General features: G+C 41.2%; 1 pseudogene; it reads right to left on the bottom strand.

The window, feature by feature from the left end:
* Positions 1-1,528: 1,528 nt before the first annotated feature.
* LOC121287989 lies at positions 1,529-22,964 on the bottom strand (annotated as a pseudogene).
* Between the last annotated feature and the right edge of the window lie 1,146 nt (positions 22,965-24,110).

Here is a 24,110-nt window from a genome sequence, read left to right as displayed (position 1 = left end):
GGGGTCAGTTTGGATGCTAAGTGGAAAATGTGTCATGCCAAGCAGCAACAAGTAATGTAAATACTCCAGCTCTTCTCCATTGGGAGGCTCTGTAAAGCTACACACAGTTTACCATTACGTAGAGATATGGCAAAGCCAAACTCTACTCTTTTTAGGGATGCACAATATTGTCAACATTTTATTTGATCAACCCAGTTTGTTTTAGTGCTTTGCAGTAGCCACTTGTGCCCAAATAAAATAAAATAAATCATTTCCCACCCATCTAACTGCACCCGGCAAAGGAAGAGAGAAAACCCCTGCAGGTTACGGCAAGTCACTTTGGAAAGAGCGAGCTGGAGTGCCTGGATGGGAAGGGAGGGCAGGCTGCCCCACACCCCATGACACCATGGACCAGTGGACCTGGCCTGGAGTGGATGGCTCCTTGGTTAAGGTCAGAGGGCAGTTGGACGGAACATCTGAGACCAAGTCACTCTCGCTGGAAAGCCAACTTCATGTTGGTAACTTACTAGCTTTTTCCAATTTCAGCTAGGAATTCATTGACAGCATCCAGGAGAAATTCTTATAAGAAATAGAAGAGCCCTGATCTGAAAATGAGTACCAGCATCTGGGGATAGGTTTTTTTCATTATTATTATTTTGTGGTTGTAGAAAAATCAGCTTAGTCTCTGCTGTTTTCATCTCCATTTTGTGGATGTGTCTTAACTGGGTGGGAATTGGGAGCTGAAGCTTTCATGATATAATCCAGACAGACTGAGGAATTTTATTAACAGAAAAAGATGGGGTTGACTTATACACTGATTATAGGCAAAAAGAATAAAGTTTGACTTTGCCAGCTTCCCACATAGCGGTAAGCTGTGTGGAGCTTCACAGTGCTTCCCAATGGGGGTGAGTCCATTTTTAGCCAAAAAATATGAGGCCCTCTTATACATCGGGTCGATGTATATGCCGTGATTTAGTATTTTTTTTTACCATGCCACCTAGTTGGATTTACAACAATCTATTTCTCCTTCAAAATAGTTTTTAATTTATTGAAAATCTGAGGCCCAAATACCAATCTCTATGGGACATCACTAGCCACATCCTGCCAATCTGTTTCTACTCTCTGACATGACCAATTCCATGCCAATGTCTGTATGTTGCTTGCAATTCCATATGCACTCAATTTGTTAGCAGTCTCTAATGTGAAACGTTATCAAATGTCTTCTGGAAGTCCATACACATAACATCCGTAGACACTTCCTTATCTACGATGTTAGTTAATTCCTCAAAAAAATGTAAAAGCTCTAATTATGGTGTCCAGCAAAAGTATATTTCTTTTAAAAAGTGACAAATAACATTAGTAGAAATAACAATTAGCTATAGGTCATGTTTGAGGGAAGATGAAGTTGATGAAAACTATTCATGATTTTAAAATATTAGATTATACTTTTGACAGATTATGACCTAACTGTGCAAGCACAATATGAAGTAATAACTGCAGCCAGTACAAGACTATCAGTGCTTTTATTAAACCCCATCATGTCATTACCTCAAACACCAAATTTTAAAACTAAGGTTGCTTCATTCCAGTTATTAATTCGAGAAGCAATCAATGCATTCCACTTACGGTATGCTTTGTGAACATAGAAAAAGGCATCTGTGAACCAGGTTGGAAAGTGAATGAACATAAAAACAAGGGCCATTTCAAACATGGAACCCACAAGGTATTGTGCCTCGAGATTGGGGGACATAAGAGACCCCACGAAGGTATTTGTAACATCCATAGGATTCCGGGGTTTGCTTTTCATAATGTTCTGCATTTCATCAAAGCAAATTTTGATGTACTCTTTACTGTAGACACTTTTTACAAAGTGTCATTTAATTTATTCCACAACTCTTCTCTTCTCTTTTCTTTCTTTTTGTCTTATCTTTTACAATGTTTGTTCAGCATGCATAGTTCCCTGGCTCAGTGATGGTGACCTGGAGGGAACAATGTACCTTAGTGAAATGGAATTAACCTTTGTTTTGCTCTTTTTCGTTGTTGGACCTGAAAATCTGTTATCAGTGCCTTACCTCTACTCCAAGTTTCTTCATTTCAAGTCTCAAGCAATCTGAAAACGCTTGTATACCACACTTAGTGATCACAAAGGTACTGCAAGCCACAGGATGAATATATGCAGTCTGACTAGACATAAAAACAAAGTGACCTAAAATGTACTAGAAAAGAAGAAAAGTTACTTTTCAGAACAACAAAGAGTAAACAGTCTAGATCCAAGCTGCACTGTGCAAGAAACCATGGCCAAGGCAGGGGGAAGATATTATGGCCAATCCATTTCTGCCAGGTTTCTGTTGTTTTCTCACTGCCCCAAGAACTTCCAGTGGAGGAGGGAACTTGAAATCCTTTTACCTGTTCCTACATTTCCTGATGTCACTTTGTAGTGCAGGATGTCACTAGATGCACCTGTCTGGAAATTCTGGTAGAAATGCTTTATACACCTATTCTTAATTATGCCTTCAAAAAGCAAGTGGGCCATAATGCTACATTCAAATGGCAAACTATCCTACAGTAATTGACTGCTATCTGAATAGAGGATCCATTAGAATGGCAGCAGCAGCTGAGAAAGTTGGGAACATCTTGTTCATAATGATGACAATATGATTGACTGTGAGACTTTGAGAGGGAGAAGGGAGTCTCACGAACCAAGGTTTCAAATTCAAGATGAACTTCGAAAGGGGATCTGAAATGAACTGACCACAGTAAATTGGGCTGAACGATTAATGGGTAACTCCATGGACAAATAGTGGGAAGTATTCAAAGAAGCACAATACAAAACCAGTACCCTAAACCTAAAAGGCAAAGGCTCCACTTTGTAGTTGAGCAAGCGCAGTCAACAAATGAACTGAAAGATAATGCTGGGTTAAAGTAAAGACATGCACAAACGAAAGACACATAGAAATCCAGTGGACTGGATAGCTATAAAAAACAGCAAGGAAAGTAATAGAGTGCAAATAGGGAATGTGAACTCATTAAAGAGCAATATTGGCATGGCGACAATGGACAATAAGAAAATAGCAAACTTGTTACAGCAACAGGCTTTTTGACAAATCTGTCTATGCTGGCATTTATGCTGCATTTGAGCTTCCTCCCACGTTTCCTCATCTAATTTTGTCAGCATAACTGTCTATTCACTTCTCCCTTATATGCTTATCCAGTTTACCGTTAAATGCATCTATTTTATTTGCCTCGAAAAAGCCCCTGTGGTAACAAGCTCCACATTTTCACCACTCTCTGGGGAAAAAGGTTTCTTTTGAATTCCCTCTTGGATTTCTTGGTGGCCTCTAGTTTTGCTCTTCCCCATGAATGGAAACACTCTTCCTGTGTCTAACCTATCAAAACCCTTCACAGGGCAGAATTTTACGCTTGGCATGTGGGCGCGTGCCCCACACACCTGAGCATAAAATGACGGGCGATGACATTGGACCAGCGTCCCGACGACTCATGCACTCATGCGATATTTCGTTCGGCGGGCGCACACCGGAGTCAGCTTTTACATTTTTGAGGAAACCCCATTCACGAGTGGGATGACGTTTCCTAAAGCAAATAAGCATTAAATAAAAACTTTATTTTTGAATTAAAAGCATCTCCCATCTGATGTGACAGAGTCACATGAGGGGGCGTGTTTTATTAAATTTTTGATGTCTTTATTAATTTTTAAAGAAAGCCACTCCCTGCCTCAGGGAGATTGAAGCACTCTTTCACGAACATGTGCTAACTGTGCGCTAGGCCCGGCTCTTCCTCCTCCCCCCCACCAACGCCCGCACAAGTAGCGCTCAGCACTGCTGCTCATAATCCACGCAGGGCGTGAAATCGCGGAGCAGAGCTGATCACGGGCGGCAATAGGCTGCCCAATCGCCCCTGCTGAGCACCCCCGCCAAGGACAAAATGCTGCTCCTAATTTTAAAGACCTCAATTAGCTGAGCCCTCAGCCTTCTCTTTTCAAATGAATACTTGTAATATGAACAAGGAGCAGGACTAGGCCATTCAGCACCCCCCAAGCCTGCTCCACCATTTAATATGACCATGGCTGATCTGATAGTAACGTGAAATCTGCATCCCACCTACGCCCGATAATCTATCATGTCCTTGCTAACCAAAAATCTATTCACCTCTGCCTTTAAACAGTGATCCCTAGTTCTAGATTCTCCAGTAAGAGGAAACATCCTCTCCACATCCACCCTGTCAAGTCCCCTCAGGATCTTATATGTTTCAATCAAGTTGCCTCTTACTCTTCTAAACTTAAGCAGATACAAGTCTAGCCAGTCCAACCTTTCCTCATTAGACAACCCACCCATTCCAGGTATTAGTCTGGTAAACCTTCTCTGAACTGCTTTCAACACATTTATGTCCTTCCTTAAATAAGGTGACCAATATTGTACACAGTACTTCATATGTGATCTCACTGGTGCTCTGTATGACTGAAGCATAACCTCCCTACTTTTGTATTTAATTCTCCTCACAATAAATGATAGCATTCTATTAGCTTTCCTAATTAATTGCTGTGCCTACATAGTAGCCTTTTGCAATTCATGCACTGACACCCTCTGCATCTCAGAGCTCTATAACCTCTCACCATTTAGATAATATGCGTCTCTTTTATTCTTCCTGCCAAAATAGACAATTTCACATTTGCCCACATTATACTCCATTTGCCAGATCTTTGCCCACTCATTTAATCTATCTATATCTTTTTGTAGCCTCTTTGTGTCCTCTTCACAAATTACTTTCCTACCTATCTTTGTGTCATCAAACTTGGCAACCATCCCACCCATCCCTTCATCCAAGTCATTTATATAAACTGTAAACAGTTGAGGTCCCAGCACCAGTCTCTGTGGCACACCACTCGTTACATCTTGCTAACCTGAAAAAGACCCATTTATGCCTACCCTCTGATTCCTGTTAGCCAACCAATCTTCTATCCATGCCAATATGTTACCCCAAATATCATGAGCTTTTATTTTCTGCATAACCTTTGATGTGGCAGTTTATTAAATGCCTTCTGGAAATTTAAGTACAGTGCATCCATCAGTTCCCCTTTATCCACAGCACATGTTACTTCCTCAAAGAACTCCCATAAGTTGGTTAAACATGATTTACCTTTCACAAAACCATGTTGACTGATTACCCTGAACTCACCCAAGAGCCCTGCTATAACTTCTTTAATAATAGCTTCTAACATTTTCTCTATGACAGATGTTAAGCTAACTAGCTTGTGGGTTTCTGCCCTCTGCCTCCCTCCCTTTTTGAATAATGGAGTTACATTTGCTAATCAACTTTCAAAATGGAAGAAGGGGATCAAAGTATTAGGGAACCTAAAACTAAATCAAAAGGAATTCAGCGGATTTAATGTAAGTTTACAATTGATAATGAAGAAAATAGTTGGACTGAAGCACATCCCCATTGGACCTGGTTTCCACTGTAGAATATTAAAAGGAATAGGTAAGAAAATTGCCAAAGTTTTGTCCTAATTTTTCAATGCTTTTTTGATTCAGGATTTGTGCCTTTCGGTGTGAAAGATTGCAATTGTCAGTCCATTATTTCAAAAGGAACAGAGAGACAATCAGAACAATTGCAGACACAACATGGAAATCACCTGTACCACAGGGTGAAAGAAAGAAAGAAAGTGCGAGTGGTTGATACTATTTATTCTGCCATGTAATAATGAGACCGTATGTACAGATACATTGGTAAATGTGTGGTGCTGGGGGGTAGCCTTGCTTGTTGACCATGCTGCACATGATTTTCTGTCCATTGAAATGAATAGACAGAAAGTAGCAGCAGTTCCAACTTGCACTGGTGATGGCCAAGGTTTTCTATCAGCAGCACATGTTGAGAATTGTCCTCGTCACCTAATCCTCGAAACCAACTTGAACTGAGCTACAGTACTGAGCCCAGCTAAACCTGAATGTTGGTAATACTGACTGAGTAATGCCACGCCAAGTAGAACTCAACCACTGCTGTGTTGTTGCAATTTTGAACCCAAATTAATGCACTGTGATGAATATTCTGAACTCAAGTCATCTTTGCAAGTCTAGAGTTAGGAAAATAAAACAACGAGGTACAGCTTTGTGTTGCCATTCATTTCATGCTTCCTGATTTTCAATCGATGCTACACATAATTTAGGCAACCAGCAGACTATCTTCTGGTCAGTGAACGTCGGTGAAAGCACAGTGCAACTTTTTTTTCTACATAACAGGTGGTTTCTAAATGCTTTATATTGTTGTACTGACGGAGGTGCCATCTTTTGGAAGAAATGTTTAAACGAGGCTCTGTCTGCTCTCTCAGGTGGGTGTAAAAGATCCCATGGCACGATCCTGAAGATGGGAGCAGGGACATTATCCCCAATGTGCTGGTCAATATTTATCCCTCAAACAATATCGCAAAATCAGATAATCTGGACATGATCATATTGCAGTTCGTGAGATCTCGCTGTGTGCAAATTGGCTGCTATGTTTTTATTTGACAACACTTCAAAAGTACTTCATTGGCTGTAAAGCTCTTCGGGACATAGTGTCATCATGAAAGGTGCTATATAAATGCAAGTCTTTCTTTCATCACAACTATATGTGTTTCTTAAAGTAATTGATTTTGGGATATGGACAATACGAAATAGGCAGAATTTATTGCCCATCCCTAGTTATGTTAAGGGCTAAAAACATAGTATAAGGGTGTAGTGACATGTTGGCCAGCCCAGGTCTGCGTACCAGCCTCCCTGGAGGATATTAGTGAGCCCGTTGGGTATTAACAACAATGCAGCAGATTTCATAGCCATTCCTTTCCTAATGCCAGCCCAAAAATGACCAGATGGATTGAATTCAATTAACTGAATCTCTGGATTGCTAGTCCAGCATGGTAACCACAAAACCTACCTAAAATAGACAACATCACTTTTCAGAGCAGTGACCAGGCATCTCAGAGAAAGACCTGTGATTTTTGATGAGTTAGAATAAATTTATTGATGGAAGTAATACAGAGTCATACAGCTCAGAAGGAGGCCATTCGAGCCATCAGGCCTGTGCTGGGACTTTGAAAGAGCTATCCAAATAGCTCGGTGTCTTTCCCTTTCCCTATTACTCTGCAATTATTTTTCCTTTTCAATATACTTCTCATTCCCTTTTTAAAGTTACAATTGTATTTACCTCCACGAACCTTTCAGACAAGTGCATTCCAAATTATAGCAACTCGCTGAGTTTAAAAAAAAACTGCTCATCTCTGAAATGCCCCAAATTCCTAATTAAAATTGTACAAAATGTAAGAAGGCATGTTAGGGACTTGATGGAGGTAAATCCCAGACTGGCTTTGCCAAGCACAATGCCACTAAGCACTTCTGCAGGCTTGGGCACACTCACATTACAGAATGAAAAGAGTTGCATAGATACAACACCTTTCATGACTTTAGGACATCCCAAAGTGCCTTGCAGTCAGTGATCAACTCTGAGGCTTAGGCACTGTTGTCAGACAGGAATCGTAGCAGCCAAATTGCGTACAGCAAGCTCCCACAAATAGCAATGTGATCATATCAGTGGACTGGCTCCACATGCTTCAAGTTAGCAGGGAGTCAGTTGCATCGCCTTCTACGGCCAAGGTCATCTGCAGCCAGCATCATTGGGTCACCTTTGCTCTCTGTCACCACCACCTGCTACTTCTCATGTTCTCAGATTGTAACCTCCGTGTTGGAGAATATAGATTCATTTTTGATCTTTTTACTGAAAGCAAGACAAAATGGCTAGCGCAAGAAATACGGGTACGAAAATGTACAGGTATGGAAGCTAGCTGAATAAAGCAGGGCATGCTTTTGCTTGTGGTCCTCTGAAGTCGTAAAACTCAAGATAAAGCATCTTGAGCAAACTACACAGAACACAGAAGTTAAACATTTGAAGTAATGTACAAGAAGGTATTTCAGCAGTGACGTGCAATGAAAGAAAGTTGACCCACCAAAACGGTGATAATTTTACACAACACAAGATCTGATAAAGATGAGGTTGTGATGATTGCATATATTCAGCAATCTGAAGACATAACTGTCACAAGTTGAAACTTGACTTAAGTGAATGGCAAAAGTCACAAACGTAATCATATGTAGATGATGAAATGACCATTAAGAGGGATAGAAAGTTTTTGATATCTGTCACTTGAGGAGAATGGGATACAGCCTCCAATCTCAGTCGAGTATACCAACCATAGCTATCTGCCATTAACTATTACAAATTGTTGCCTGAATTAGAATCAATCTGGTCGATTCTTGTTAACTGTCCATTAATGTTGTGTCTAATTGAGTTTGATTAAGTTAATAAACATTTAAACCTAATACCCCTTGATGTATGTAGCTGTGATGGTACTTTTAAATGTTACTAAGGGACATGGGAATTGTAAGCTGCTCCCTTACATCAGGATGGAAATCAGTTATTTGTCAGCACAATTTTACAATGGAGACTTCCTGGAAAAATCAGCATGCCTGCTTCATGCAGTTAGAGTTTGCACTGGAGACATAAAGGATGGAATTGGTAGGAAGCCTGGTGAGTGGCATCATTCTGCCAGTTTTACCTTCTCCTTGACCTTGGTGGTGAGAGGGGGAAGGAGAGGCACAAGGAACTGTCTTTTTAAAAAAGGGGGATGGAAACTCAGCAGGACCTGGCCTTACCCCAAATTCTGCCCATTTTGGAAAAGGCTATTTTGAAGGTGATGATCAGCTTTTACGAGTTTTCTAGCTTTCATGTGTGCATCTCTCCTTCCATCTCCTATTTCTCCATCTCCCTCACTCCTCCCCACCCCACAATTTGCTCTAATTAGCCATTTTTTCTTTACTGTTTTTTCTACTTTTATTTCGACATAGCTCTTCTGGTAATTCTGCCTTGAATATTATCATGTATGACTGGCAGACACAGCAGCATGCAAGCAGAAGATATTTGCCTATAAGAATAGCTAGTCTTTTTAGTAAACTGTGGGGTGGGCAGAGGGCAGTTGTAAACACTTGGTGAAGTATTTGCCTTACATACCATAGTGGTCCTATAGGTCTGAATTAAAGCAGTGAGAATCTGAACAAGAGACTTTGATTGAAATTTAGATCACTACAACATCTGACCAACCTTTAGATTGTCGAAGAAGTGGAATGAAAGCTATTGCCATCCGGATGCTTTCCCTCAGATTAACATCAGCTTATCTTTGATAGATCTGAATATTGCTCCATTCCACCTCACTCCTCCTGAATCACCAGCGTTGTTGACTAATTCCCACAGACCTGAAATAAAACCTCAGCACATCAATACAGTTCAACGAGCATTGCAAACAGCTCTGAAATGTACGCACCATAAACGGAACACATTCAGCACGTGTATGAGTCTGTTTAGAAGGGACGCAGTCATATTATACGTCAAGCTAAGAATCAATTAAAATTTTTCACCAGGTTTTGTTACAGTATGGCAAGATCAGAATTCATAATGAAAATGTCACATTCTTCCCATGGGAAAGAACAGAAATAAATAAAATCTTTGCTGAGAAGGGAGATAGTGACAATAAGATATTAACAGACACGGGAATTTATTCAGGGAAAGAGAAAGGAATAAAAATACCCCAGAAAATATTTGTAACCCTAGAAAGAAAATTAAGAAGACCATAGCACAGTCCAGTTAAATGATTCAGACTACAAATGATAATGGCAAGCTATGCCCTGAGCCTCACTCATATTGGAAGACTTAAGACAAAAAAAATACAGAGAGGCAGCAACTACATCTGGTTAAGTGTGCGTGACAGTCCTGGAATACAAAAAGGTTAAGGTGAGATTTGATTGAGGCTGCTAAAGGACCTGGAAAGGACAAAAACAGACATGGTAGATTGAGAGAACCTTTTCCAGCTGGTAATGGATGGAGACAGGGGGAGTCTAGGACAAGAAGGCATGACCTGAAACTCAGAGCCAAACCATTCAGGAGTGAAGTTAGAAAGAAAAAAATGAAAGACTTCCATTTATATTGCATCTTTCAAGTCTACCAGGCATTTCAGGGTGCTTTGCAGCCAATGAAGTACTTTTTGAAGTGTTGTAATGTAAGAAATGTGACAGGCAACTTGTGCGCTCAAACAGCGACATAACAACAGCTAGATAATCAGTTTCTTTTTATATGTTGATTGAGGGGTGAACATAGGCCAGGTCACTAGGAATGATTTCTTCAAAATAGTGCCAGAGGACCTTTTATATCCACCAGAGGGGGCAGACAGGGCCTTGGTTTAACATTCATCCAGAAGCGGGTACCTCCTATAGTGCAGCACTCCCTCAGAACTGCAGTGGAACATCAGCCTGCATTTTTGTGCTCAAGTACTAGAAAGGGACATGAACCCAGCACCTTTTGACTCAGAGGTTACAGTGCTAATATCTGAGCCATTGCTGACATGGTTCTTCACAGAAAGGATGCTGAAAAAAGCTATAGATGCTAGCTCAATTAATAAATCATTGTAAATCTGAGATTGAAAGATTTTTGCTAGCAAAAGGTATAAAGGGAAATGCAGGCAAGACAGGTGGACGGATTAATGATACAGATCGGCCATGATCGTATTGAATGGTGGAACTAGCTTGAGCAGCTGAATGGCCCCCTCCTGTCCCCATGCTCCTATCATAGACATTAACATTGAATGGATTTTGTATGGAGAACTTGCAGATGTTTCAAGGCCATTTGGCCTGCTTAGACTCAGGTTTAAAAGATAATCACAAGAAGGACTTGAAAACCGAACTGACATGGAGAAGATGTGACCAACAAGAGGTCATACTGAAGGACAGTGCTGCACAGGGGAGCCAAAACAATGATGTTGAAATGCAGCAATGTCAGTTATACTGTTATCATGCCAGATGGTTATGCTATTCACCGGTGGAGGGAGTTACACGCAAATGTTCTGGACTGGTCAATGGACTGGCATGATTCACACGTAAAATGAGTCTGAGACATTGAACCCTGAGGAAACTTGAGTACCCTTGCAACCGTTTGAAAGCACACCGCATTCTCCACTCTTCAGTACAGCTTTGGGAGTGCTTCCATTTTGGTTAGGCACAAATCTCCCCACAATATCCCAAAACCACGGCTGGAATTTTACAGCCCTGTCACTGTGGAGACGGGGACGTAAAAGGCAGCAAGCCATTCGAAATTGACTTTGGCGGGACCGTAAAATCCCACTGGCGTAAAATTTCCCTCCACATCTTTGTTCTAGATCAGTGGCAGGGCAGCAATACAGGTTGGAGCTGTGTTCTTTGGGATAGCATGCAGAAGGGGTGGGAGAACAACAGCGAACTTTATACTGTAGACCTTGATGCCCTTTTGGAATGAGCTGGAGGAGGGGAGGCACAATTGTTTGGGACTGGGCTCCCCCATGGCTGGCAGCTGTGTCATCTGGAGGGAGTTGGCATTGACACTCTCAGCCAACTCCTGCATCCCCAAAACAGCAGAGCAGTACAGGAAAAAAATCCAAAGACCTCACAAGATTTCACAAGGTGCAACACTCAGGTTAAGCCAAGTTAAAATGAGCCCCACTGATGCTCAAGTAAAAAAGCCCTCATCAGGAAAGATTCCCCTAAAGAAGCACAAATTTATGCCTCAAGTATGTGGGCGTTATGGATGTTATCATCTAATAACCATATAAAGGTCTTTAGCATGGATAATTGGAGCTTAAAGGCACTTTGCTACATTTTTTTTATTATTGAGAAAGCATTGGGAATAGCCATAGTCCAGTACAGCAGCATGGTCAAATCGCACATGGGGCGCGATTTTCCGGTCCTGCCGAAAAGCAATGGACTTTTGGCTGGGCTGCCGAATCTCCTGCAGTGGGTCCCACCACAATGGGGCTGGAAAATCCTGGCCATGGTTTCACACTGGCTGGTAATAACCCAGCGTTAGACTGATAAGAAATTACTCAAGAACAAAAAATAAGGGAAACTTTGCACCTATAATAATGCATAGAAGGGAAATAAATTACTCCTGTCAAGAGCCACATCAAACTTGGTTCCAGCATAAAGATATTCAGAGATGGAAAATATGTCACCTTTAGCTCCCTAAAAGTCAGTGGTATCCAAATATTTGGAAAAGGGAACCAGATCTACATGATACAACGACAGAGTAAGTCACAGTAAAAATCCCATGAAAACCTAACCTAGAGTTATTTGGATTGATTCTAACTCCAAATATAGTTTACAGCTCACTTTCAGAAACTTCTCAAAGTGATTAACCATCGCTCAAATCTTTTATTCAATATGGTAAAGTAATGAGTCACATACGGACTCTGGGATGAGGCTATGTCTTGCTAATACTTACCTTTACTTCACTTCATAAATTCAAACAGAGCAGGAAGTTATTAAGAAAGTTCTTATTTTTACATTCTCCCTTCCACAGAAATCTCTTTACTCTGTACTATCAGTTTAATTTTTAATAATTATTTCCCTGTTCTGACTCACCTTGTTTTAATTCTTAACATGTTTTTATTCTGGACGATATGCAATGTTGATTCCACTACGCTGGGCAAGTGCCATCCCAAGCTGACTTGTAGAACACCTATATACTTTGCTGGCCAGTGCTTCATCATGTACATCTATTCCATTACTAATTCCCCCTGCATCACATCAATCATCTCCATTGCTACCTCAGGACCTCTAGCACCACATTATTGGTCCAAGCCTTCATCCTTTTGAGACTGGACTCACACTGTTGCTCATATAACCTGCCTCAGCCTTCTCAGGCTTCAATTCATCCAAAATACTGTGGCTCACACCCTACATTCCTGTTGCCTCTGTCTTCTTCTTCAATGCCTTCGCAGACTCTCAGTGAATTGATTTTAAAGTGCAAAGTGATACATTTTGGTAGAAATAATGAGGAAAGGGAATATGAAATAAAGGATACACATCTAAAAGGGCCCAGGAACACTGGCCCGGGAGTATACGTGCACAAATTGTTGAAGGTGGCACAACAAATTGAGAAAGCTGTTAAAAAGGCACATGGGATCCTAGATTTTATAAATAGAGGCAGAGAGTACAAAAGCAAGGAAGTCACGGTAAACACTTATAAACACTAGTTCTGCCTCAACTGGAGTACGGTGTCCAATCCTAGGCACCACGCTTTAAGAAGGATGTGAAGGCAATGGAGAGAGTGCAAAAAGGATTCCCAAGAATGGTCGCATGGATGAGGGACTTCAGTTACATGGATAGATAGTTATCCTTTGAGAAAAGAAGGCTGAGAGGGGCTTTGACAGAATGGTTCAAAATCATGAGGGGTCAGGATAGAGTTGATAAGGAGTACCTGTTCCCATAGGTGGAAGGATCGAGAACCAGAGGGCTCAGATTTAAGGTGATTGGCAAAAGAAGCAATAGTGACATAAGGAAAACCTTTTTTATGCAGCATGTGGTTAGGATCTGGAGTGCACTGCCTGACAGTGTAGAGGTGGAGATTCAATCTTGGCTTTCAAAACAGGATGGGATAGTTGTCAGAAATAAAAAGGATTTGTAGAACTAAGGGTAAAGGCGGGTGGGGGAGGTTGGATTAGGGGAGTTACTCTGGCAGAGAGCCGGCATGGACATAATGGGCTGAATGGCTTCCTTCTGTGCTGTAACCATTCCATGATTCAGCCACTGAGTACCTTACTCCTATAACTGCTTGCCCAGATACCTCTCCCTTGTCAACCCCCCACTCTCCATGTTCTCAAAGCATCTCATTTTAAGTCCTCGTCTTTTCCTTTCACCGTTAATAATTCTCAAAAATTGCAACGTTGCAGTAAATACCTTCAGCAGGCAGATTCAGCTCCACAAATTCCTTCGCTGTTACCACACCTTCATCCAGGTTGACATCAAGTTTCAGAATATTCAGTTCAATGGAGCATTCCTTCTACAGGCTTTGCGCCCCTGGTCGATCTGGGAACAAACAGCCAGCAAATGCACGGAACCCCATCTCATCGAGCTGCTTCACCAGGAGGTGTCCAAAGCCGATGTCACAGCCTGTGATCAGCATGGCTCTGCCTTTGGAGTTAATGCGAGTGGCCACCTGCTCCCCAGAAGGAAAAAACAGTTCGGACCAGTATTCCCATTTCCCGCTTTTTACCGGTGCTCCATTTTAAAGTATACAAGAACAGTTCGGACCAGTATTCTTATTTGCCAGTTTTTACTGTTTTTTTTTCTTTCTGGGTACTGTGATACAATCCAGATTAATGGAGGGATTAAGTATGCCACAGAAGAGACCAACCTGAATGAACAGAGAACACCCAGCAGCAGTAAAACTGCACGCATCTGTACAGCTACAGAAATCTTCAATTGCCAAAATGTTCTCTGTGCTATTTGTTCTCAGGCTAACTAATCTGGTCTATTTGGTGATGCTTGGTCTCTGCTGAGGCACCCTAAGATTCTACAGTGACCAACCCCTCCAGCCCTTCCTGCTGGTTTATTCGGTAAAAACAGTAGAAGGCGCAGTAATGAATGAATCGCAAAGTTAATTGGAAGATAGAGAAGAAGAAGAAGATCGGCAAGTGAACATTGAAGGTTTCAATTTCAAAAGTCTCTGTTAATCAATCTTGAGATGATGGATTGCTGTCCGCCATTTGCAACAATTAGTTCCACATTTAAGAAAAACCAAAGGAGATGGGAGGAAAAGGTTGTTTGACTGAAATAGGGCATCAGTTGGGTAATAGAAACAAAGAAAAATTTGCGCCCACAGGAAAGGGTCATTTAGCCCTTTATGAATGTTCTGCAGCCATTCAGTAATATCTGTGCCGCTGGCATCAGGGTAGTTAACATACCATCCTGAAGTCACATCTGCAGCCGCAGAAACACCTGTCTGTTCGCCTAACTTATTGTATCTCCCAACACTATGGCTTTCCTGAGCTTCCTGTTTTCCACGCAGCTGTACGCATATTGGCTGCCAGATTTCCTACATGACAACAGTGACTACACTTCAAAAAGTACTTCATTGGCTATAAAGTGCTTTGAGATGTCCAGTGGTCATGAAAAGCACTACATAAATGCAAGTTTTTCTTTTCTGTGCCTACATGGTGCTGTGGCCTTGGCTTTGGTTGTATCCTCCAGAGCAACTAATGTTCTCACTAGTATTCAAAACTGGTTGGAGAGCAAGACACACTCATGTGTTGTTCCTTCTGGCACTCCTGCACACCCTCTCTGGTGCACCATCTACTGGATCTCAAAGTCTATGGGCAGGCACATCTTCTGCCAGTTCCATTGAAATTTAATGTGCATTTATTTTAGAACAGATGTTTTTAATTCTGGTGTAGCTCACTTGTAACTCAGTTTCAAACCCCATACCTTGGAACTACACCAGTTTTGCCTCAGAAAGAAATGGAAGAATTATGTCTCCTAGGCTATCTTTAAAAGCATTTTTTCATTTACTGAAACGATACATAATCATTGCCGTTGTTATATGCATATAGCACCATCTACTGGGTGCCACTGATAAAAAAGAAATTTATAGGTTGTAAATAATTTTAATCTTCTGAGACCTGTAACTCCAGCATGTGAAATACACCTGGCACGCTAAGGTTTATTGCAAGCAATTGCTAGCTCCAGATTATTGGAGGCATCTTCTAGTTTGGGCACGGACAGAATACCTGGTGCTCGTGCTCATCCAATGACATCAATAATAGGATAGTCAAGCAATCAATCCACAACAACAAACTTCCTGTCCATGTCCAGAATGAGAATGGCCCTCATAGCCTGCCCATCAGAAAAAGACCTGCATATGCATTAATACATGTCAAGGGGAGACAGTGGTAGTGTCACTAGACTAGTAATCCAGCGGCCAGGCTAATTCTCTTGGGACACAGGTTCAAATCGCATCACGGCAGCTGGCGGAATTTCAATTCAATTAATAAAATCTGGAATTGAAAGCTAGTCTCAGTAATGGTGACTATGAAACTATCATCAGTTGTTGTAAAAACCCATCTCTAATGTCATTTAGGGAAGGAAATCTGCCGTCCTTACCCAGTCTGGTCTGCATGTATTTCCAGACCCACAGCAATGTGCTTGACTCTTAACCGCCCTCTGAAATGGCCTAGCAAGCCACTAAATTCAAGGGCAATTAGGAATGGGCAACAAATGCTGCCCTTGCCAGTGATTCCAAGATTCCATAAAAGAAGAAATTAAAACAAACATACACAGCATTTCACTCCATGGTGCCCCATGGCTGTTTTATTACTGTTTGCAGGGGATAGGTATTAGCACCCACATTCTTACAACAATAAAAGGGTTTAGTAAGATTATAGGGTTCCTACAGTGCCTAAGATGCCCAACAGAACAGAACTTGAGCACCTTGTAAATCCTGCTTTACATTGCACTGGACAAATACTCCATACAGTGTCATTCTGAAATATTGTGAAGAGTTGTCCACAACTGAATGGTGCAAACTGGCACATTCCAGGACTATGTGCTGAGAGACACACAAAGGCCTGGGGCAGCCGGCACAATGGGGAAGGGTCACCATTTAAAATCTTTCACCATATACACTAAGGGGCTGGAAACTGTGTAGAACCCCTCAAGCTGTTTGTTTGATATATTAAAAATCACGTGTATTGCAACTGTAATGAGGCACCTCAGAATGCAAATAGTGTATGGAGAAAAGTTGTATTTTGTTGCACTTTCTATAATGTCCAAGTTGAAATGTTTTGAAATGTATTTTCACAGATTTTATGAATAAAGTTTAATTTTGGGGGAAAAAAGTAAAGTGGCTTTATAGTGCTTTGCCTTGCAGCTGGTGTCAGATTGGGACCTGATACCAGTGTAAACTGCACTCTCTGTACACCTAAGCTCCTCCAGAGCTCTGCTGCCCCTATCTTAACTCACACTAATCCCCACTCATTCTTCATCCCCAAGCTGGCTCATGGTCTGGCAACTTTAAAATTCTTGCCATTGTTTTTAAATCCCTCCATCTACTCACCCCTCCCTAATTTCTGTTAGTCAGTGTAGTTTAAGATCTGGCACATATAGCGCTCATGTAGGACTGAATACAGTACTGCCCACACAGTGAAGAAGCACAGGACCCACACCCAGGATCAGTCTAGTGTTGCACAGAGCTGTGTGTACTAGCCAGCATGGAGACAACTCCTAGCTTGTACCCTTTACTGTAAATTTGTGAATAGTTCTAAGAATCAGCAAAGACTTACAGTTAATCTATGTATGACTACAAATACTTCTTCAGACCTACCGAACTGTATCCAACACAGTACAACACTGTTAGGCAGTCATACCCTTACATTACAGGCTAAGTTAGATAGTTAAGGACCACTTACCCTGATCCTAACCCTTGGCAATGCCCAATTCCTCAGCCACAAAGGCAGCAAAAAGGGGCAGAAAGCATAGGGTCTCCACCCCCCTTTAAATTTGCCACCAGATTTATGGAGCTTTCCTGCTTAGCTTGTAGGATAAAGGAAGTTAGTGACTTTTCCGATGAGTGTGTTGGATGGACCTCTTCTATTGTGTTTGTCATTTATGATCATTGCGAACCAGTGCACTTGCTCTTTGCTAGTCCACCGCTGAATACTCCCGCCCTGCATGGGAAAGATCTACTCATGCTAAGAAGATGGATGCCATTCCAATGCAAGCTGCCAACTTATCACAGGTTGTTTAAAACCAACAAACGCCAACAGCCTATATATCCTGGCGAGTATCGCTCCCCCTGATATAAGAAGAATGGTAGCAAGCAAGAAAGAGCAACTCCGTCAAACATCAGATGAGAGGCACCATCTACATGGTCGTACACCTACACCCAGCCGCCTAAAGTCAAGGAAGAGCTTCATGAACAGTGTTGTTCTATTACAATCAACCCCATCTGAAGCACACATCACCTTGTGGAAAGACCAGCTCGCCAGTCTCGAACAATCCCCAGCGATGGAAATTCTACCGGATGAAAGCCTTCCCCCAGGAGCTAATTGCAACTGGGCAACCTGGAAGTGCCTTAACAGACTTAGGACTGGTGTAGGTCGTTCAAAAGTGTCACTAAGCAAATAGGGATATAAAACCTGCCCGACAACTTGTGATTGTGGAACTGAGCCACAGACTATGCGACATCTCCTGCAATGTCTATCACTAGAGGAACCCTGCACTGTTGCAGATCTTGCCGAATTCAACATCAAGGCACAAAAATGTGTCCAGTTCTGGCTGGGTCATGAAAAGACTGTCCGTGGACACGACAAGAAGATCAACATAGGCAGCAAGCTATAGGATATTGGTTGGGAAGTGCTCTTCTGAGACTACGGTTAATTCATAAATATTTAGGTAAGAGTAGCGAGAATGTAATCCAGAATCCAGCTGCTGTAAATATTTTTAAAACTGTTCAGATATCATGCATACATCTGCCACAAATCATGGAGTGGTACAGAAGTGACTGTTAGAAAACACAGACTGCAACATGTCTAACTACGCGACCGTAGCCTATGTAATGCATTATCTTGCCGTGCTTGCCTACAAACATGGCACAACATCCCATTTGCTAGTACTAACATCAATCACTTTCATAAGCACAATAATTAACTTCTTCAAGAAAACCTTTAAAAAGCACAAATGCAGATGTATTTAACCTGTAAAATAATGCCTGCTATACAGCCAGTATTCTCACACAATGATTTACAATGCAATGTGTATGCACAGTGAAATCCTCCTCCTTCAGATACCATGCCCTAAGAAGTCTTGGGTGTCCATGGACTTCCATTGGATTGGTCCATGATAATGCTTGGCAAAGTACTGCAGTGGTTTGCCCTTGCCTTCTGCAGTATGGCTGACCAGGAACCCCTCCTGCTCTTATCACCTGCCATCAGGTGCATTGGAAGGATTTACAGGCTGATAATCAACCTGTTTGACCACATTATGAACACACCTTCCGTGGCCATCAAGTCCCAAAGTGGGGCTTGAGCCAGAGTCAGGGACGCTACCACTGTGCCACAAAACTGGACCATGAAATGATGGGGGTAAATTTGACTTTGGGCAATCATTTAAAAGAGATGCTATTGGCTCAGCCATCTATTAAACACCTTTCCCCTTTTCTTTTGTTTCCATTATATTGGCAAATGTTACCTCCAACTTGTTTGAATAGTATTTTTACAAAGCTGAATAGAATTGCTAACAACTTTATAAAGTACTTGAACTTTGTCCTTGTGATTTGTGAGGCCATCCAAAACTCTGCTGCCTGTGTCCTTACTCAGACCAAAACCTTCTCCGCTGTGCTCGCCCCAATTTTAAAACACTCATCCTCATTTTCAAATCCCTCCATGGCCTTGCCCTCCCCTATCTCTGTAATCTCCTCCAGCTTGACAACCCTCCAAGACATTTTCGCTCTGTTGATCCTGGCCCCTTGGACATCCCTGATTATTGGTAGCTATTCCTTCAGCTGCCAAAGCCTTGAGCTCTGGAGTTCCTTCATAAAATTTCTCTACTCCTTTAGCTCTCTTTCCTTCTTTAAGATGCTCCTTATCTCTGATCAAGCTTTTGGACGCCTGCCATAATTACTCCTCATGTGGCTTGTTGTCATAATTTTTTGATAATGCTCCTGCAAAGCACCTTATGTTTTACTATGATGAAGGTGCTATATACATACATGTTGTTGATGATTTCATATGTTTCATGAAATTTGTAAGGTAGTGTTTAATGCAATCACTTAACCCATTTTCTATCCATTATTCTATATGCTGTTCCTTTGATGTCAATATTTTTCAATGCCAAAACATACTATTTATCATGCTAAGATTGTTAACTTTGCAAGTTTAATATTTTTGTCCTGTATAAACCCATGAACAGTACTCATCTACACCTTATGCACAGCAAATACAACACAAAAAAGTAAAGAACAACAATCATACCATTCTTATGTCTCAGGCTTGGTTTGGTTTATTATAAAAGCAAAATACTGCAGATGCTGGAAATCTGAAACAGCAACAAAAATTGCTGGAAAAACTCAGCAGGTCTGACAGCATCTGTGGAGAGAAAGACAGAGTTAATGTTTCAAGTCCATATGACTCTTTCTTTCAGAATGAAGAAGAGTCATACAGACTCGAAACGTTAACTCTGTCTTTCTCTCCCCAGATGCTGTCAGACCTGCAGAGTTTTTCCAGCAATTTTTGTTTTTGTTTTGGTTTATTATGGTTTTGTTTAATTTTGCCCCAGTAGCTGGTATCTAGAATACTTCAGATACAATATTTTTCAACAGCTGAAAGTAATTATTTTGAATGCACAAACAATACAATATCGGACTACTTTTTGTATGTTAATTATTGTACTACTGAATAATGCAACAGCAACCCTGCAATGAAAATGCCAGTGCTGTGTAAGATTTGTATTTTATTATTTCATAACTTCAGTGATGTATGATGTTATATAAAAAATTGCTTTCATTTGGATGATATGAATTTTAAGAATTGATATCTACCACTGCCACCATATTATGTTTAAAAACCCAGGGCAGTATTTAATGGAGGTGGTGGGGTGCTTAACTGCCAGCAGGAGAACCGGTGAGAGACCCACATTGCCTCCTTTTGGGCTGACCCGCCAAACTAACTGCCAGTCAGGCACTTAACTGGGCAGTTTCAGGTGCCCGGGAGACAAATGGCCCTGAGGGTGGAATTGCCACCCTCAAGAGCTGTGAACCGATCAGAGGCCAGTAGCTGTGCATGGCTTGGCAGCACCGGCAGGAGTGGTGGCTGCTGTCGGCAATGGATGCACTCAAGGCCCAAGATTGCCGATGGACCCAGGCCACAGGTGAATGATGGTAGGATGGGGTTTGCAGGTTGAGGGACATAGGAGAGTGTGTGGTGTTGGAGGGGATGGGGCGGGGGGAAGGAAATGGCAGCAAGGGAAGCAGGGTGGCTCTCAGCAGGCCTCCCACCCCACTACCTTGTCCCAGATGGCAGGTCCCTCAGTCAGGCACTGAGTGCCTTTGCCATTCACGGAAGCCTGCAAGTAACCATGAAAAGTTCACTATCCAGGCTCCCCACATGGCAAGTTCCCACTGCCGGCGCTAAATGAGCGCCTGTATCAAGGCTCTTCACAGGAGTGTTACCAAAAAATTATTACACTGAGCCACACAAGGAGATATTAGGACAGGTGACCAAACATTAGTCAAAGAGGTAAGTTAAAGCCCACTTAAGGGCCTTAATTGGCAGTGGGGCTGGTGACCCTCCATGAGCCTTCCTGCACCAGAATTAATCAGGGCAATGGTGGGAAGGCGGCAAGGTCCCCTACTGCCGCAATCCCCCCACCCCACCGTCTGGTTAAATGCTACCCCCACAACCTCCCCCCTGCCCCACCATCCCCGTGCCTCCAAACTCCACTCGTGGTAGACCACTAAGTTCCACCCAATAGTAAGATGTACAAGTAATTCAGAGATTTTTAGATTGTAATTCTAGTTCGTTTTGAAATTGATCAATGATGGATTATTTCCACCACTTATATTGGCTAAGGAAGAATAATATTCAGCTTGTTTCACTTAAGAGGCTTTAATGGTTTGAGGATTCTTTCTCTTCAAGATTGATGTTAAGCAGTTTAATTTTTTATCAGCAAACTTAAAAACGCAGAAAGCTGTTCAACACAATTACATTTCTACAGCTTTTCAGATCTCTAAATCTGCTACTTTTGCAAAAGCTTGCTAAACTTATGGCAAAAATATTACTGCTTATTTTCAAAATGCATGCAGTTTTAGGATTGCATTTTCTATTAGGTACAAAGCAGAAGCACACTGAAAAGATCCAACCTTAGTAGTGCCTTCTGGATATCAAACATTTTGGATTTTGTGAAGTATATCTGACAGCAAGCTTGACAAATAAAACAAGCATCATAGTAGATTTCCTAAAGATGATAACAGCTAGTTAGAAACTCTGCAATTCAAAGAGATACAGTGAGCACTGCTCTCAAAATATACAACACAAAGACTGAGCCCTTGAAATGTAAAAGTCATCCTGAAATTTTTACTAAAATTGTGCTTATTAAGCGGTAAAATATTCGTATTCTATTATTTACTCTTGCACACTTGTGACAAGTTTCAAAAATAGGAATCATTTCAGCATGAGATTATAATTATTACTAAGGCCACTGATTTTTGGCGACTTAACAAGTCAAGTGTTATTTTTGTTACAAAGGATTTGGGTTTTTACCTATGTTGGGGAATCATATTGTGCACATGCTATTCACTTATAATTAGGGATACTGGTTTATAGTGACTGAACAGGTCATGAACCATTTTTATTACATGAGATTACAGAATTTTAAAAAAAAATTTAGTGGTGTCTTGGTAATCATATTCCATAATTCCATCTATCTTTTATGAAAATAGGTCAAGTTCCATTTTTTGTATGTGGGATTACAGAATTTTCTTCAATTGTTAGTGGTGCCTTGGGAATCATATTCCATAATCTATTTTTTAAGAAAAACCACAAACCAATGGATTTGATTATTGTGAATCTGTACTGAAGCTAGGATGTAGTCTATTTAGTCCAATTCACTCCGAGGTGAATGATTTGTAGAGCTGCTTGTTTGAAAGACAATGCCTTGCAATGCCAAACTTTTAAATTTCTCACCCTTGTTTTCAAGTCCCTCTATGGTCACACCCCTCCTCCTCCAGCCCTACAGCCCTCCGAGATCTCTGATCTCCACAAATTCTGACCTCTTGACCATCCCTGATTGTAATCACTCCGCCGTTGGTGTGCTTTCAGTTGCCTAGGCCTTAAGCTCTGGAATTCCCTCCCTAAATCTCTCCACCTCCCTACCTCTCTTTCCTCCTTTAAGAGGTCCCTTAAACCCTACCTCTTCAACCAAGCTTTTGGTCATCTGTCCTGATATCACCTTCCATGGCGCAGTGTTGAATTTTTTATTGTTAACGATCTTGTGAAGCGTTGAATCTTCTGAATATTTTGCTACATTAAAGGCAGTGTACAAATGCAAGTTGGTATTCTTGTTCTGTTTCTGGATTATCTTTAGTGCCATAATGAAATGTACAAAATCAAAAGCAAATTTTCTGCTGAAGGAAAGTTTTCTGTCACTCTTCTGTATTCCGTATGTTTAAAATCGTGTCACTTTTGTTTGTGTAACTGTGATGTAATTTACTGACTGACTGACTTAACAGAGCATATACACAAAAGATTACAATATACTTCTTTCAAAATGCAAAGAGCTCATTCAAAACTCTGTATTAATTAGACATTTATGTCGAATCCAGACACCATTCCTATTGCTGATCTTGTTTGGTTTCCAGCAGGTACAAGAGTATACTTGAGTTGTAATAGAAATAGGTCGGGCAGAGAAATGACTGGATTTATAAACCCCAAATACGCTTGCAGGATTGATCTAATAGAATTGTCACTTGGTAATACCGAGCTTGAACATTGTTGAAAAGAAAGACGTGTTGCTGAAGCTTTCCATCTTACATGCACGTCTGTGGCTTCTAGCAAACATAAATGTGTCACTTGGATGAAGGCTTATTTTTGGTTGAATTTCTCTTAATATATATTCGATCCAAGGTTGTGCCTGCATTCATTTGCAAGTGCATTGGCAATGCTAAGGTGAAACATAGTCCCACAATAGAGCAAACATTCATACAAGTGGCTCACTTACACTCGGTAAATGCAATTTAAATTCATATGAGGAATCAGTTCTCTGCAAACAGAAGGAATATGTTCATGCCCTGTGCCTTTGTGAAATTACCCACAGCATGCAGAGTCTATAGTTCCCCATTGCTTTCTCCATAGCAATGCCTCAGCCAATCAGATTTGACTTGCCAAATAATCAACATTGTTTTTTCCTACAGTATTAATTGTTGTGATAGTTTGAAATATGGCATTCCTGGATTTGTCCTAATGAGTGCAAGACGAAAATCTTCAGCAACATGTCTTGCTTTTCAGCAATAAAGAAGTTATTTCAAATTGAATTTGGACAGGGTCACAGTTGACCTCACTGGCTGTTGCCAATAATCAATAGTTTCATTTTGTTTGCACCCATCGTATTGGCATTAAACCAGGATGAAAATGTCCTTTGATTGTTAACTTCTGGCTTCAAAGTTGAGGATCAAAACTGGTAAAACACCAAAAATAAAAAGCAGGTTTGGATGGGCATAATAGTGATGTTTTTTGTGCG

This window comes from Carcharodon carcharias, chromosome 2, assembly GCF_017639515.1.
Source record: "Carcharodon carcharias isolate sCarCar2 chromosome 2, sCarCar2.pri, whole genome shotgun sequence".
Classification (NCBI taxonomy): Eukaryota; Metazoa; Chordata; class Chondrichthyes; order Lamniformes; family Lamnidae; genus Carcharodon; species Carcharodon carcharias.
This window is presented reverse-complemented; position numbering and strand designations above follow the sequence as displayed.